Source organism: Arachis hypogaea, chromosome 18 (assembly GCF_003086295.3).
Source record: "Arachis hypogaea cultivar Tifrunner chromosome 18, arahy.Tifrunner.gnm2.J5K5, whole genome shotgun sequence".
Taxonomy (NCBI): domain Eukaryota; kingdom Viridiplantae; phylum Streptophyta; class Magnoliopsida; order Fabales; family Fabaceae; genus Arachis; species Arachis hypogaea.
The window spans coordinates 120,748,135-120,760,537 of record NC_092053.1 but is presented as its reverse complement, the minus strand read 5'-3'; positions in this window follow the sequence as shown (position 1 = coordinate 120,760,537).

Here is a 12,403-nt window from a genome sequence, read left to right as displayed (position 1 = left end):
AAACGTGATGGTTTGTTACAAAGTCATGCTTGGTCTATGCTACTCATGCCCTTTGCCGGCATGCCAATAAACACTTGCATTTACTTGTATCATATGCACTAATTATTTTCCATTAATAATCTTTCACATGTACTCATGAGCATGTGTTAACATTATTTACCTTTTAATGTGCATTTCTAACCATCATTTTCCGTTCTCTTCATTGCTATATATCTCTTTAAATTTAATTTACTTTCTCTTCCCTCTTTCAGGATGGCCACCAAGAAAGGAAAGGAGAAAGCTACTCCCAAACCTCCAGCAAGAAGAGGAACTAAAAGAGCATTAGTGGCAGAGCCTTCTTCAACTGCAGTCAAGCCCTCAACAAAAAGAGTTAAGAGGATCATAAAGGTTGACGAAAAGAAGAAAGCCTTTCCAGCAAAGGACACTGCGCGATTTTCCAATCGCTACTGTGAGCAGATGTTCCCTATTCTGGCTGAAAGGAGTTACAACAACGAACACCTTCTTATCCTCCCGCCCAATATTGCTACTTTTGTTGAGCCACAAATTGAACGAAGACAATGGGGTTTCCTACATAGACAACAGAAGCAGGTTAATCTTTCTTGGGTAGTCGAGTTCTACTCTAACTTCTACCTGCCTACCCTGCGGTCTGTCTTTGTCCGTCAGAAGCAAGTCCCCATTACAGAAGAGGCTATTCAACAAGCTTTGAGTCTTCCCCCTTTTTTCAGAAGGATTGGACGCTTTTCAAGAAGTTGCACTCAAGCGCCAGATGTACCAATTTGACTGGGAAGCTGTTCTCAGAGTTATCGCACTACCTGGCAGCCGTTGGATCTACGGATACCATCGTACCCGCCCTAAGGGTATATTGGCTTCAGCACTTACCTTGGAGGCTCGCGTATGGGCAAAGATCATGTCCCATTACGTCTTTCCGAGCACTCACGAGTCCTCCTTCACTGCGGATATGGCCGTTCTACTATGGTGTATCCTTACAGACCAGCCTCTGAATCTACCAAGACATATTCGGAATGCCATGGGACACGTACAAATTGCGGGCAACTTACCTTTTCCTGCCTTAGTCTCAGATCTTGTCTCAGCAGCCGGAGTTTCCTACAGAGCTGGAGACACCAAAGCCATGCTCCCACGGGATGATCAGTATGTCCCCAATGGGAAGTACCTCAGACTTCCAGCAGCCACTACCATCCTTCCTACTGCTCCAGTTGAAGATATTTCTTCTTCAACACCACAAGCACCTACAACTGATGAACTGCTCCAGCAGATAATCCAAAGATTGGATCGGCAAGAACAAAAAGCGAAGTTAAGAGAGCGTTGTCATGAGCGCCGATTCAAACACCTCAAGGAGCTACTCAAAGGATACTTCAAGGACTCACACACCCCGGACTCCACTTCTTTTACCAGCACAGGGAGCCATGATGGTCCCGACTGTGGAGATACTGCAACCAGCCCACCCATGTTCCTGACAGATGGCACCGAGGACGGTGCAAAGCCTTAAGTGTGGGGAGGTCGGTCAGTACCTGACTTCCGAAGGTAATTTTCCTTCCCTAGCACCAATGAATTAGGATTTAGTTAGTCTTTCTTTCTTTTATAGAATAGGATAAATTGCATAGTAATAGGTTAGTTGCATGCATGCTCTACTTGATTGAAAAGACAATAAGTTTCTTCTAAGACCCTATCTTTGGAACAAATTTCACTAATTTTTAAAATTTTTATGATAAATCTGCTTGAAATTGTATTTGGAACATGATGTTTGAGATAAAAGAACACACAACCTGTGAAGATTTGAGCCTTTATGCATGGTTACACTATTTAACCATAATTAATTTATTCTTGTGTGTTTACTTCTCTATGATTGTAATCTATATTTTGTTTTATCTTATATGTCCAATATTTATCATATTTATATGCTTGCACATGATTGAGGCCATTATTTGTTTAAACTCACTCATCCAAATTAAGCTTACTCTTTTCAATTACCTTTTGTTAACCACTTTGAGCCTTTAAATCCCATTTGTTATATATTTCACCACATTACTAGCCTTAAGCGGAAAAACAATTGTATATCCCAAATTGAATCTTTGGTTAGCTTAAGATAGAATTGTGTGTGCCAGTTAAGTATGGGAAATTGTGGGAACAAAAGTTATTAAGGGGATGTATCATGATAATTTAATGGGAATTTGGATACCTACTCATGTGAAACTATAAGAATAAAAAAAATCTATGTGCATTGATAAGCTATGTTTATTTTTATGTAAAAAAAAAGGCAATAAATAAATAAGGGGACAAAATTACCCCAATGCTGAATTAAGAATTCAAGGATCAATGCACATATGATAAAAATTAAAATAAAACATTGATACATGAGTATGGAATGAAAAAGGGGAACTCTGGGTAGCTAGGTATGAATTCTAAAGTTATGTAAATTATATAGGTTGGGTTGAAGCTTGGGTTAATTAAAGATTCAATTTATAAGCTCACTTGACCATATATGTATCCCTACCCTTACCTTGGCCCCATTACAACCTTGAAAAGACCTCATGATGTTTGTATTGGTATAATAAATGTTGTTGATTGGTTAGGAGAAGAACAAAAATTAGAAAGCATGATTAGAGAAGGATAAAGTGATTACCCTATACACTAGAGAGACTAGAGTGTACATACACCATCAGTGAGGGTTCCATGCTTGAATTTCTATGTTCCCTGCTTTCATGAGCTATCCTCTTGCATTTTTATCTGCTCTTACTTTATAAGAATTGAATTAGTGGAATTTGAATTATAATTGTTTTGAAGAACTTACTTACTTTTGATCAAGTGGACAAGAATCATATAGTTGCATTCATATATATAGGTTGCATTGCATTTCATAGGTTTTACATGTTCTTACTCATTTCATTTATCTCCTTCAATTAAGCATGAGGACATGCTAATGATTAAGTGTAGGGAGGTTGATAAACTACTATTTCATGGTTTATATTGTGTTTAAATTATGTGGTTTTATCATGATCTTTGCCCACTTATTCATTAAATAAGCATGCATTTATATTTCCTTCCTAAAGATGTTTTATGGTTGAAAACTTGCTTCCTAGAGACTTTTAATTATGTATTTTATTTCTCCCTTATTCCATTCGATGCCGTGATCTGTGTGTTAAGTGTTTCAGGCTTTATAGGGCATGAATGAGTTGGAGATTGGAAGGGAAGCCTGCAAAAATGGAAGGAACACAAGAAATTGAGGAGATGACCAGCGAGAAGCGACGCGGCCGCATGGATGACGCGACCGCGCGGAAGAGAGCAATTTGAAGCGACGCGGCCGCATGGATGACGCGACCGCGCGGCATGGAATAGCACGAGTGACGCGGCCGCGACGCGTCCGCGTGGCAAAGCAGAAACGCGAATGACGCGTCCGCATGAGCGACGCGATCGCGTGACGTGCGCGATCTGCATAATTTGCAGATTCGCTGGGGGCGATTTCGGGCCCTATTTTGACCCAGTTTTCGGCCCGGAACAGCAGATTAGAGCCAGAGAACATGCAGAAACCAAAAACAACATTCATTCTACACGGTTTTAGTTTTTAGATCTAGTTTTACTCCTCCTCTAGGTTTTTGCTCTCTACACATTCATAGTTCTTAGGATTTTAGTTTCTTTAGCTTTTTGCATTGGGATATTGAGAAGAGTTATTACCTCATCAAGACTTCGTCATTCTAGTTTGTTTTCTTTACTTGGCTTACTCTTCCATGTTCCTTGCTTTGTTTAATTTTACCATTGGAATATTTTTAGGATTATCTAATACAAGGATCACTTTTATTTTTAATTGATTATTTTCAATTTTTATTTATAATGTCTTTCTTTAATTCCTTTTCATATGCTACGAATTTTACCTTTACAATGAGTGAGTAGTTTCCTAACTTGATGGGGAGTTGATTGAAAGGAACCCTTGAGTTGGAAGGTTCAAGAGAAAGATTGCAATTGGGTTATTGTTGGATTGCTCTCTAATTCCTAACACCAATCCTCCCCAGAGTGGATTGGGACTTGTGAATGGAACAGCATTCCAACTTGTTTTACCTCCCTTTACTTAGTAAAGGATAACTAAACGAAATACTCCCAATTGTCAATTAACCTTAAGAGTGTTCCATCAAGAATAGGGCTTCCATGTAATCAACTCCCAGTCAAGGCTTTTATTTACATTATTCAATTTCATTAATTTAATTTCCTGTTTACTCAACTCAACCCTTTTCAAAAACATCTTATTAATAAAATAGCACCCTTTCCTGCAACTCGTTGGGAGACGACCTGGGATTCAAACTCCCAGTATTTTAAATTCAATTTTCTGTGACACCTTTCTAAATTGATAGGCGGATTTCTGGCGAGTTAAGAACTATACTTGCAATGTACATATTTCAACAATTTTTAATTCGCTAAATTCTGCCCGTATCAACGGCCCCTCAAAAGCTCAATAAACTCTAGGCTCAGCTTCCTCCAAGTTCCAATGTTCACAATTTCAAGCTCCAATTATTTATTCACAACCTAATACACATTTATAACACATATATACCTAATTTAATACTCAAAGCTCAAATTCAGTGAAATTAAAATGGAATTATGGTTTTCTCACCTTACCCAAGCTTCAAATAAGCAAGAGTGAACGTTTTCCTCAAACTAATTGCATCCTAAAACATCAAAAATTAAAGAAATTCAACATCTCTTCCAATTTTTGAAAAATTGGGGGAAAGGAGTGGCTGGGAGTGATTAATGACTTACCAATAAAATTGTTTCGGTAGAAACGTAGAGTTGGACGCGGTGGGCACGTGGCCGCAAATGGTGCGGCGATCGGAGCTCGGACGGAGGAGTTACGACGAGTTGAACTTACAATAAGGGTTTCGGCGTTCTCTTCCTTCCTTGGAGCGTTCAGCTTGCTTGAGCTGAAATGAGGAGAAGAAGAAGCATTGGTCCATTTAAAGGTTGGCCCGGTTGGGCCCATGGTCCGGTTTGGGTCCAATTCAACCGGTTCGGCCCGTTCGGTCCAATCTTGGGCCATTTTCTTCGAAATTGGTGTCAAAATTCTCATTTCGATGAGCTCTATCCTAATTTGATATAATATTCACATTTCTAATCTTCTTTATTAAAAACTAATTTATCGACTAATTATTTACTAATTTAACAGGGTTTACATCCTACTTTGTCCTCAAAATTCGAATTTAGTTACCTGAAAAGAGATGTGGGTAGTCTTTCCGCATATCTAATTCGAGTTTCCAAGTGTGTTCCTCAATACCTGCTCGACTCCAAGCTACCTTTACCAGTGATACTTTCTTCCCACACAATCGTTTAACGCTGGTGTCATCAATTCTCACCGGAATTTCTGGAAGTGTTAGGTCTTCCCTCTCTTGAATTGGTTTCGGTTCCAGAACATGACTTGCGTCAGGAGTATACTTCCGAAGTTGTGATACATGAAACACGTCGTGCAAGTTCAAAAGATGTGGCGGTAAAGCGACACCGGCCCAATTCTTATCAGGATCTCAAACGGTCTAATTTAGTTTCTTAGTCTTAATAGCTCTTCCGACTCTAGTAGTTGGTGTAACCTTCAGAAAAACATGCTCCCCTTCTTCAAATTCCAAAGGCTTTTGCCTTTGATCAGCATAACTTTTCTGACAACTTTAGGCTTAAGCATTCGGCTACAAATCTTCTTTATCTGCTCAGTAGTTTCAGCTATCATCTCAAGTCCTAACAAGCTTCTTTCTCCAGTTTCATATCAACATAGTGGGGATTGACATTTTCTGCCATACAGAGGCTCATATGGAGCCATTCCGATGCTCGCATGGTAGCTATTATTATAAGCAAACTCCATTAATAGCATATACCGATCTCAGCCCGCCGGCTGGTCCAACACACAAGCCCTTAGCATATCTTCCAAGGTCTGAATAGTTCTCTCTGACTGACCATCTGTCTGAGGGTGATATGCAGTACTCCAACTTAATTGAGTCCCGAATGCACGCTGAAAGGCCCCCCAGAACCTTTATGTGAAACGAGGATCTCTGTCAGATATAATGGTAGAAGGCACGCCATGCAATCTAACAATCTCTTTGATATACATTTGAGCTAATTCCTCCATTGTGCAACTTATTCGATTGGGAAGAAAGTGAGCTGATTTTGTCAGTCGATCCACAATTACCCAAATAGCGTCACAACCAGACCGGGTTCTAAGCAAACCTATCACAAAATCTATTGCAATACTCTCCCATTTCCATTGTGGAATCTCTAAAGGCTGAAAGGTTCTTGATGGTCTCTGATGCTCAATCTTAACCTTCTGACACGTTAAACATTTAGATACATGCAATACTACATCATTCTTCATTCCTGGCCACCAGAATATCACTTTCAGATCTTGGTACATTTTGGTATTTCCTGGATGAATTGAAAACCCGTTCTTATGAGCTTCCTTCAAGATACTCTGTCGCAGGTCTCCGACATCTGGCACAACAATCCGGTTCTTAAACCTCCATAAATCATCCTTACCTTCTAACACTTTCCATTGCTTTCTCTATTCAATTGCTGGCAACACCTTACGTAACGCTTCACCATTTTGATTAGCCTTCAGAAGTTCTAATTTAAAATCGCAACTGACTCAAACACAGAATTTCATATCCTTTCCTAACTTCCAGGTTCAAACCTTAAAATGCCTTTAATTACTCTTCTTCCCGTAGCATCATTCAAGCTGCATACAAAGACTTTCGACTCAGGGCATCCGCCACAACGTTCGCTTTCCCAGGATGGTAATTTAATTCAAAATCATAGTCCTTCAAAAGCTCCATCCACCTCCCCTAACGCATATTCAATTCTTTCTACTCAAAGAGATACTTCAAACTCTTATGGTCTGAGAAAACATGAAACTTAACGCCATAGAGATAGTGTCTCCAGATCTTCAGAGCAAACACAACAGCAGTAAGTTCTAAATCGTGAGTCGGGTAGTTCATCTCATGCGGCCTTTAATTGCCGTGAGGCATATGCTGCAACATTCCGGTGCCGCATCAGAACGCACCCCAAACCCTTTAATGATGTATCACAGTACACTTCAAATGGTTCACTCGGCTCAGGCAATACCAACACGGGTGCAGTGGTCAACCTTTGTTTCAGTGCTTGAAAACTCCCTTCGCACTCCGGGGTCCAGATAAAAGGCGTATCCTTCCTAGTTAGCTTAGTTAAAGGTAAGTCAAGTTGTGAAAATTCCTTAATAAATCTTCGATAATACCCTGCCAAACCTAGAATACTCCTGATCTCTGTCACTGAAGTTGGTCACTCCCATTTCATCACTGTTTCCACCTTAGCAGGATCCATAGCTATTCCCTGTTTGCTCACTACGTGACCAAGAAATTTCACCTCATTCTTCCAGAACTCACATTTAGATAACTTAGCGTACAACTTCCTGTCTCTCAGAATTTGCAGCACAGTTCGCAAGTGATCAGCATGCTCCTCCTCAGTCTTAGAGTAAACAAGAATATCATCAATGAAGATAATAACAATCTTGTCCAGGTATGGCCAGAAAATTTTGTTCATATAACCCATGAATACTGCCGGAGCATTGGTTAACCCAAAAGACATCAATGTATACTCATAATGACCATAGCGTGTCTTAGAAGCAGTTTCCAGAATATCTTCTTCTCTAACCCTTATCTATTTTAAACCTAACATCACTCCAAATCGATCCACCCTTCTAAGTTAACTAAACATTACTCCGTCTTAACAACTAATAACCTTCGACCAGTCATCGACTTGGGTTTTACAATTATCAAAGCGCGTCATATATTTTGAATGAATATCACATATTAATGATATGCAAGGAAGTTCGAAATTCAACTGCTAGTTTATGGTTACCTTGGGTCTGAGAATCGGATTCGGCTACATCCCGGTGTTTCCTGTGTAGACAGTCTCGAGCCATATTCTCCGGCTTCCCGCACTTGTAGCATTTATCTAGCCCGGTCCTATAATGCTCGCCTGGAGCAGTCTCTCCATAGCCTTCCTGTAGCATCGCCCACTTCATAGAGTAATTTTCTGCGAATTAACTCTTCTTAACCAATTCAGTGAAATTCGTTAACCTTTGCGGATACACATAGTTGAAGATGTCTCTCCTAAGTCCTTTCTCATACTGAGCACACTTCCACTCCTCATAGTCGGCTGGATTTCCCTGACAAACTTTTGAGAGACGGCACAGGTTATCAAATTCACGGGTATAGTCAGCTACAGACATATTCTTTTGCTTCAGCTGCATTAACTCCAACCCCTTTGCAGTGCGAAGTGCATGCAAGAAATATTTCTCGTAAAATTCCGTCTTGAATCTATTCCAAGGAACATCTGTTAACTCTATCTGTAAAGTATGACATAACTCCTGCCACCATTTCTAAGCATCTCCTTCCAATATGTAAGTCACTATTTCCACTGACTGTACTTCAGGAACGTGCTGAGTGTACAAAAACCTATCTACGTCTCGAAACCACCGATAAGCCTGCAATGCATTGGCATTTTCATTAAACTGAGGGGGACCTCTCTTGAGGAAATCAGTAAGGACCAAATTGCACCATAAAAGTTTACTAATCCACGTCAGCTAGCCGTTACCTGGCCAGCGTGTCACGAAAGAGTCCAGATTAGCTTTCCGGTAGTCTCAGGTGGACGGAATGTGCCAGAAGGACGAATCTGAGTCCCGGAATGCAATTTCAGGGACGAATATGAATAACTATTAAGTTTAGGAACTACTATGAGATTGGAGTGCAACTTCAGAAACCACTTTGAGACTTATCTCGATGTTATCTTAAAATTTATTGTTAGTCAATCAATTATTAGATACATCAAAAAAAAATTTAAACCCTTAACATTAGAAAAATTCTATCATGCTGAAGATAAAAAATTTCAGCACCTAAAGAAGCTAACGTGGTTATAGTGATAAATAAATACATGTTTTTTATAGGGGCAATTTACATAAATAAATTGTTTGCCCCTCAAATTTATGCAATTGCATTGTTTCAAATATGAAGACGCAAATACATTGTTTCATATATCTATAGAAACCGCTACTGCCAGTAGCGGTTTATCGCAACACGTAATCCGCTATAGCCAGCAGCGGTTTACATGCGAATGGAGAAACATAGAAACCGCTAGAGGCTGTCGCGGTTTATATTTGTTGATGTTTGGCCATAAACCGCTACTGGCAGTAGCGATTTATGTGTATTGGAACATGTGCGTAAACAGCGGTTTACGTTGATTAGAAAAAATGTTTGTTTATGCTAAATTAAGTTACAAAAAGATTGAGAGAAAGAAAACGGAGTATATATTTTTTGCAATCATATGATTTATATGGATAAAAAATGAACTAATTTTTAAAGAAAAAGTATATGCTTTAGTGAATTTTTTACTAAAAATAAATTATTTTATCATTCATGAGTTTTAGAAGGAATGAAGATAAAAAAAAAATTAGTCTTAGTTTATATATTTTAGTACTCTATGAGTACTCACTCTTTGATTTGCTATTTAATCTCATTTTAATAATAAATACAAATAAAAAATTATTACATGCATATTTATATTTTTTATTTTATTCATCAAAATTATGATGATATCACTATTATTTATCCAATTAATCAACTGTAAATACAAATAATTTTTATTTTTTGGTATAAGACAACAAAGTTGCACAAATAAAAAAAAAAATCATTTAGCTAGAACTTCAAATGCAAATCAGCAGCAAAGAACACAACCCATTTTCTAAATTCTCCAATCTCCTTTGTATGGTTGATATAAATAAAAGAGAATGAAGTGATTTTTAAAGAGAAAAATATATGATTTAGTAAACTTTTAGCTAAAAATAAATTATTTTATTATTTATAAATTTTAAAAGAGATGAGAATAAAAAAAATTAGTCTTGGTTTATATAATTCAATACTTTGAAGACTGTATTTTTTTATTTGTAATTTGGTCTCACTTCTAATAATAAATATAAATAAAAAATTTATTAAAAAAATTTGGTCTCACTGCATGTAATAAATTTTTTATTTGTATTTATTATTAAAAGTGAGACCAAATTACAAATAAAAAAATACAGTCTTCAAAGTATTGAATTATATATACAGTCTTCCCCCATTCGCATGTAAACTGCTGCTGGCTGCTGGCTATAGTGGATTACGTGTTGCGATAAATCGCTACTGGCAGTGGCGGTTTCTATAGATATATTGTTTGGTAACTGATTTCATATGAAACAATGTATTTGTGTCTTCATATTTAAAACAATGCAATTGCATAAATTTGAGGGGCAAACAATTTATTTATGTAAATTGCCCTTTTTATATAGAGTACAGACTTTAACAACAAGACTTTAACAATAAAATTTACAATGCTGTTCGTTTGTGTTTTTTTTATATTATATGAGTAATACAGAAACTTAATAATATGATTTTTTTTATTAGAAATAATTAAATTATTATATTAAATTATTTTCATAATCTAATAAACAAAATAAATTCCTTAATTTTAAAATACCAATCATGAAACAGGACTTATAATAACTTACGTAAATTGTTATGTATTTTTTTATTAATTGTTATGCACTTTAAATTACATATTTTTAAACTTTTAATCGACATTTTTTGTAAAAAATATTTGATTTCAAATTAAAATGTTGATTCATTTTTTTAACCACCTAAAATTTTTAAAATAGAAAAAATGAAATAAATAATAAACAATTATATTGTACAACAAATTTGTTTGTGAATTTTTGCATTATCTTTTATTATATTTTTTTAAAACGTAAAAAATAAATTAATTAAAGTTAACTCATTTTTACAACTATAAACAAAAAAACGCAAACATAAAAGAGACGAGGGTTAATGTGTTATTCAACTTAAGCAACAAATAATATAAAAGAGAATTTTATTGTAAAAACTAACAGCATTATATATTTTATTGTCAAAGTTTGTACTCTATAAAAAAACACGTGTTTATCTATCACTATAACCACGTTAACTTCTTTTTAAGTGTTGAAATTTTTTATATTCAACGTCATAAAATTTTCCTTAACATTAAGTAGTCGAGTGAGCAGAATCACATGAGCAATACAAATTGGTCAAAAGTGTTTCAAATTCCACATCAACCAAAATTAGATGGGTATATAGTCTTGTATTGATTTTAGTAATATAGTATTCTTGGAACTTATACACTACTTTGCAGTCTCAAGAGTAGAATAAGCTTGAGAGCGAAGACATTAATGGGAATGAGAGAAAGAGAAACGAAAGGAAAGAAAGAAGAGCAAAATGCACATGGATATGGAACACTATATATGAGTCTTCTTTTTAATTTCCCAGCTCTCTTTTTGTTCCCCTCAAAAAGAGACTTAATTTACTTGCATTTCAAGCATTTGATTTGCTTTATTTCATTCACACCCTTCTCATTAAAGACAACAATGAAAATGAAAGAGACCGCATCTATACAGGTAACTGGATTCTCGCTTTACCTTCCTTTTCTTTATATATGTCTCCCCAAATTTTCAACTATATCTTCTCTTTTGAATAATTATTTATAAAAAATGATTATTATATTTTTGCTACAAAATAATACATAATTTGATAAAATATATGTGTACAATTTATTTACATTAAGTCATTAATCGTACATCAAAATTAAATACTATCTAATTTATTTACTATATCTAACTTATTCACTTGTATATATTACATATGTATCATCCTTAATCCTTCATAGAGATTGAAGCCTAAACGCTTATAGAATAAAAACAATTAATTCCAAAACAGCACTTTTTTATTATTTTAGATTTAGTGGGTAGTGGTGCAACATGTGATTCGAAATATAAATAATAAGAGTAAGTACAGGGAGTCAATAAGAAAAAGTATAAAGAGCTAATGAAATATCTGTACAATGTGTACAATAGGAGTTTAGGGATATCAGATGTTTATTATTCCTGATATTGGAAGTTATTCTGGATAGTATGAGTGTATTGTGTTTGAGAAATTAGTAGTATTTTATCTTGGATATTCATTTTTTAATTTATATCGGACCAAATAAATAATCCATTGTACACATTATACTAATACTCCATTGACTCCTTAGCGGGATTCAAATAATAATAACATTGGAAACTGCCTTCATTTAAAATGTTTATTAATGCATATATACTATTCTATTTAGAATACATACATCTCTAAATTAGTCCTAAAAATAATTTTGGATTGAACAATTTTGTGTCCGCCAATTGTAATTAAAATTAAAATTTATAATCGTTTAAATAAATAAAATAAAATAGTTTTTTTGGATTTAAAATAACAAAGTCTTCCCCACTAGTTGAAAACAAAATTGTGCTGCTTTACATACATAAAACGAATTTTGAAAAAATAACTTTTTT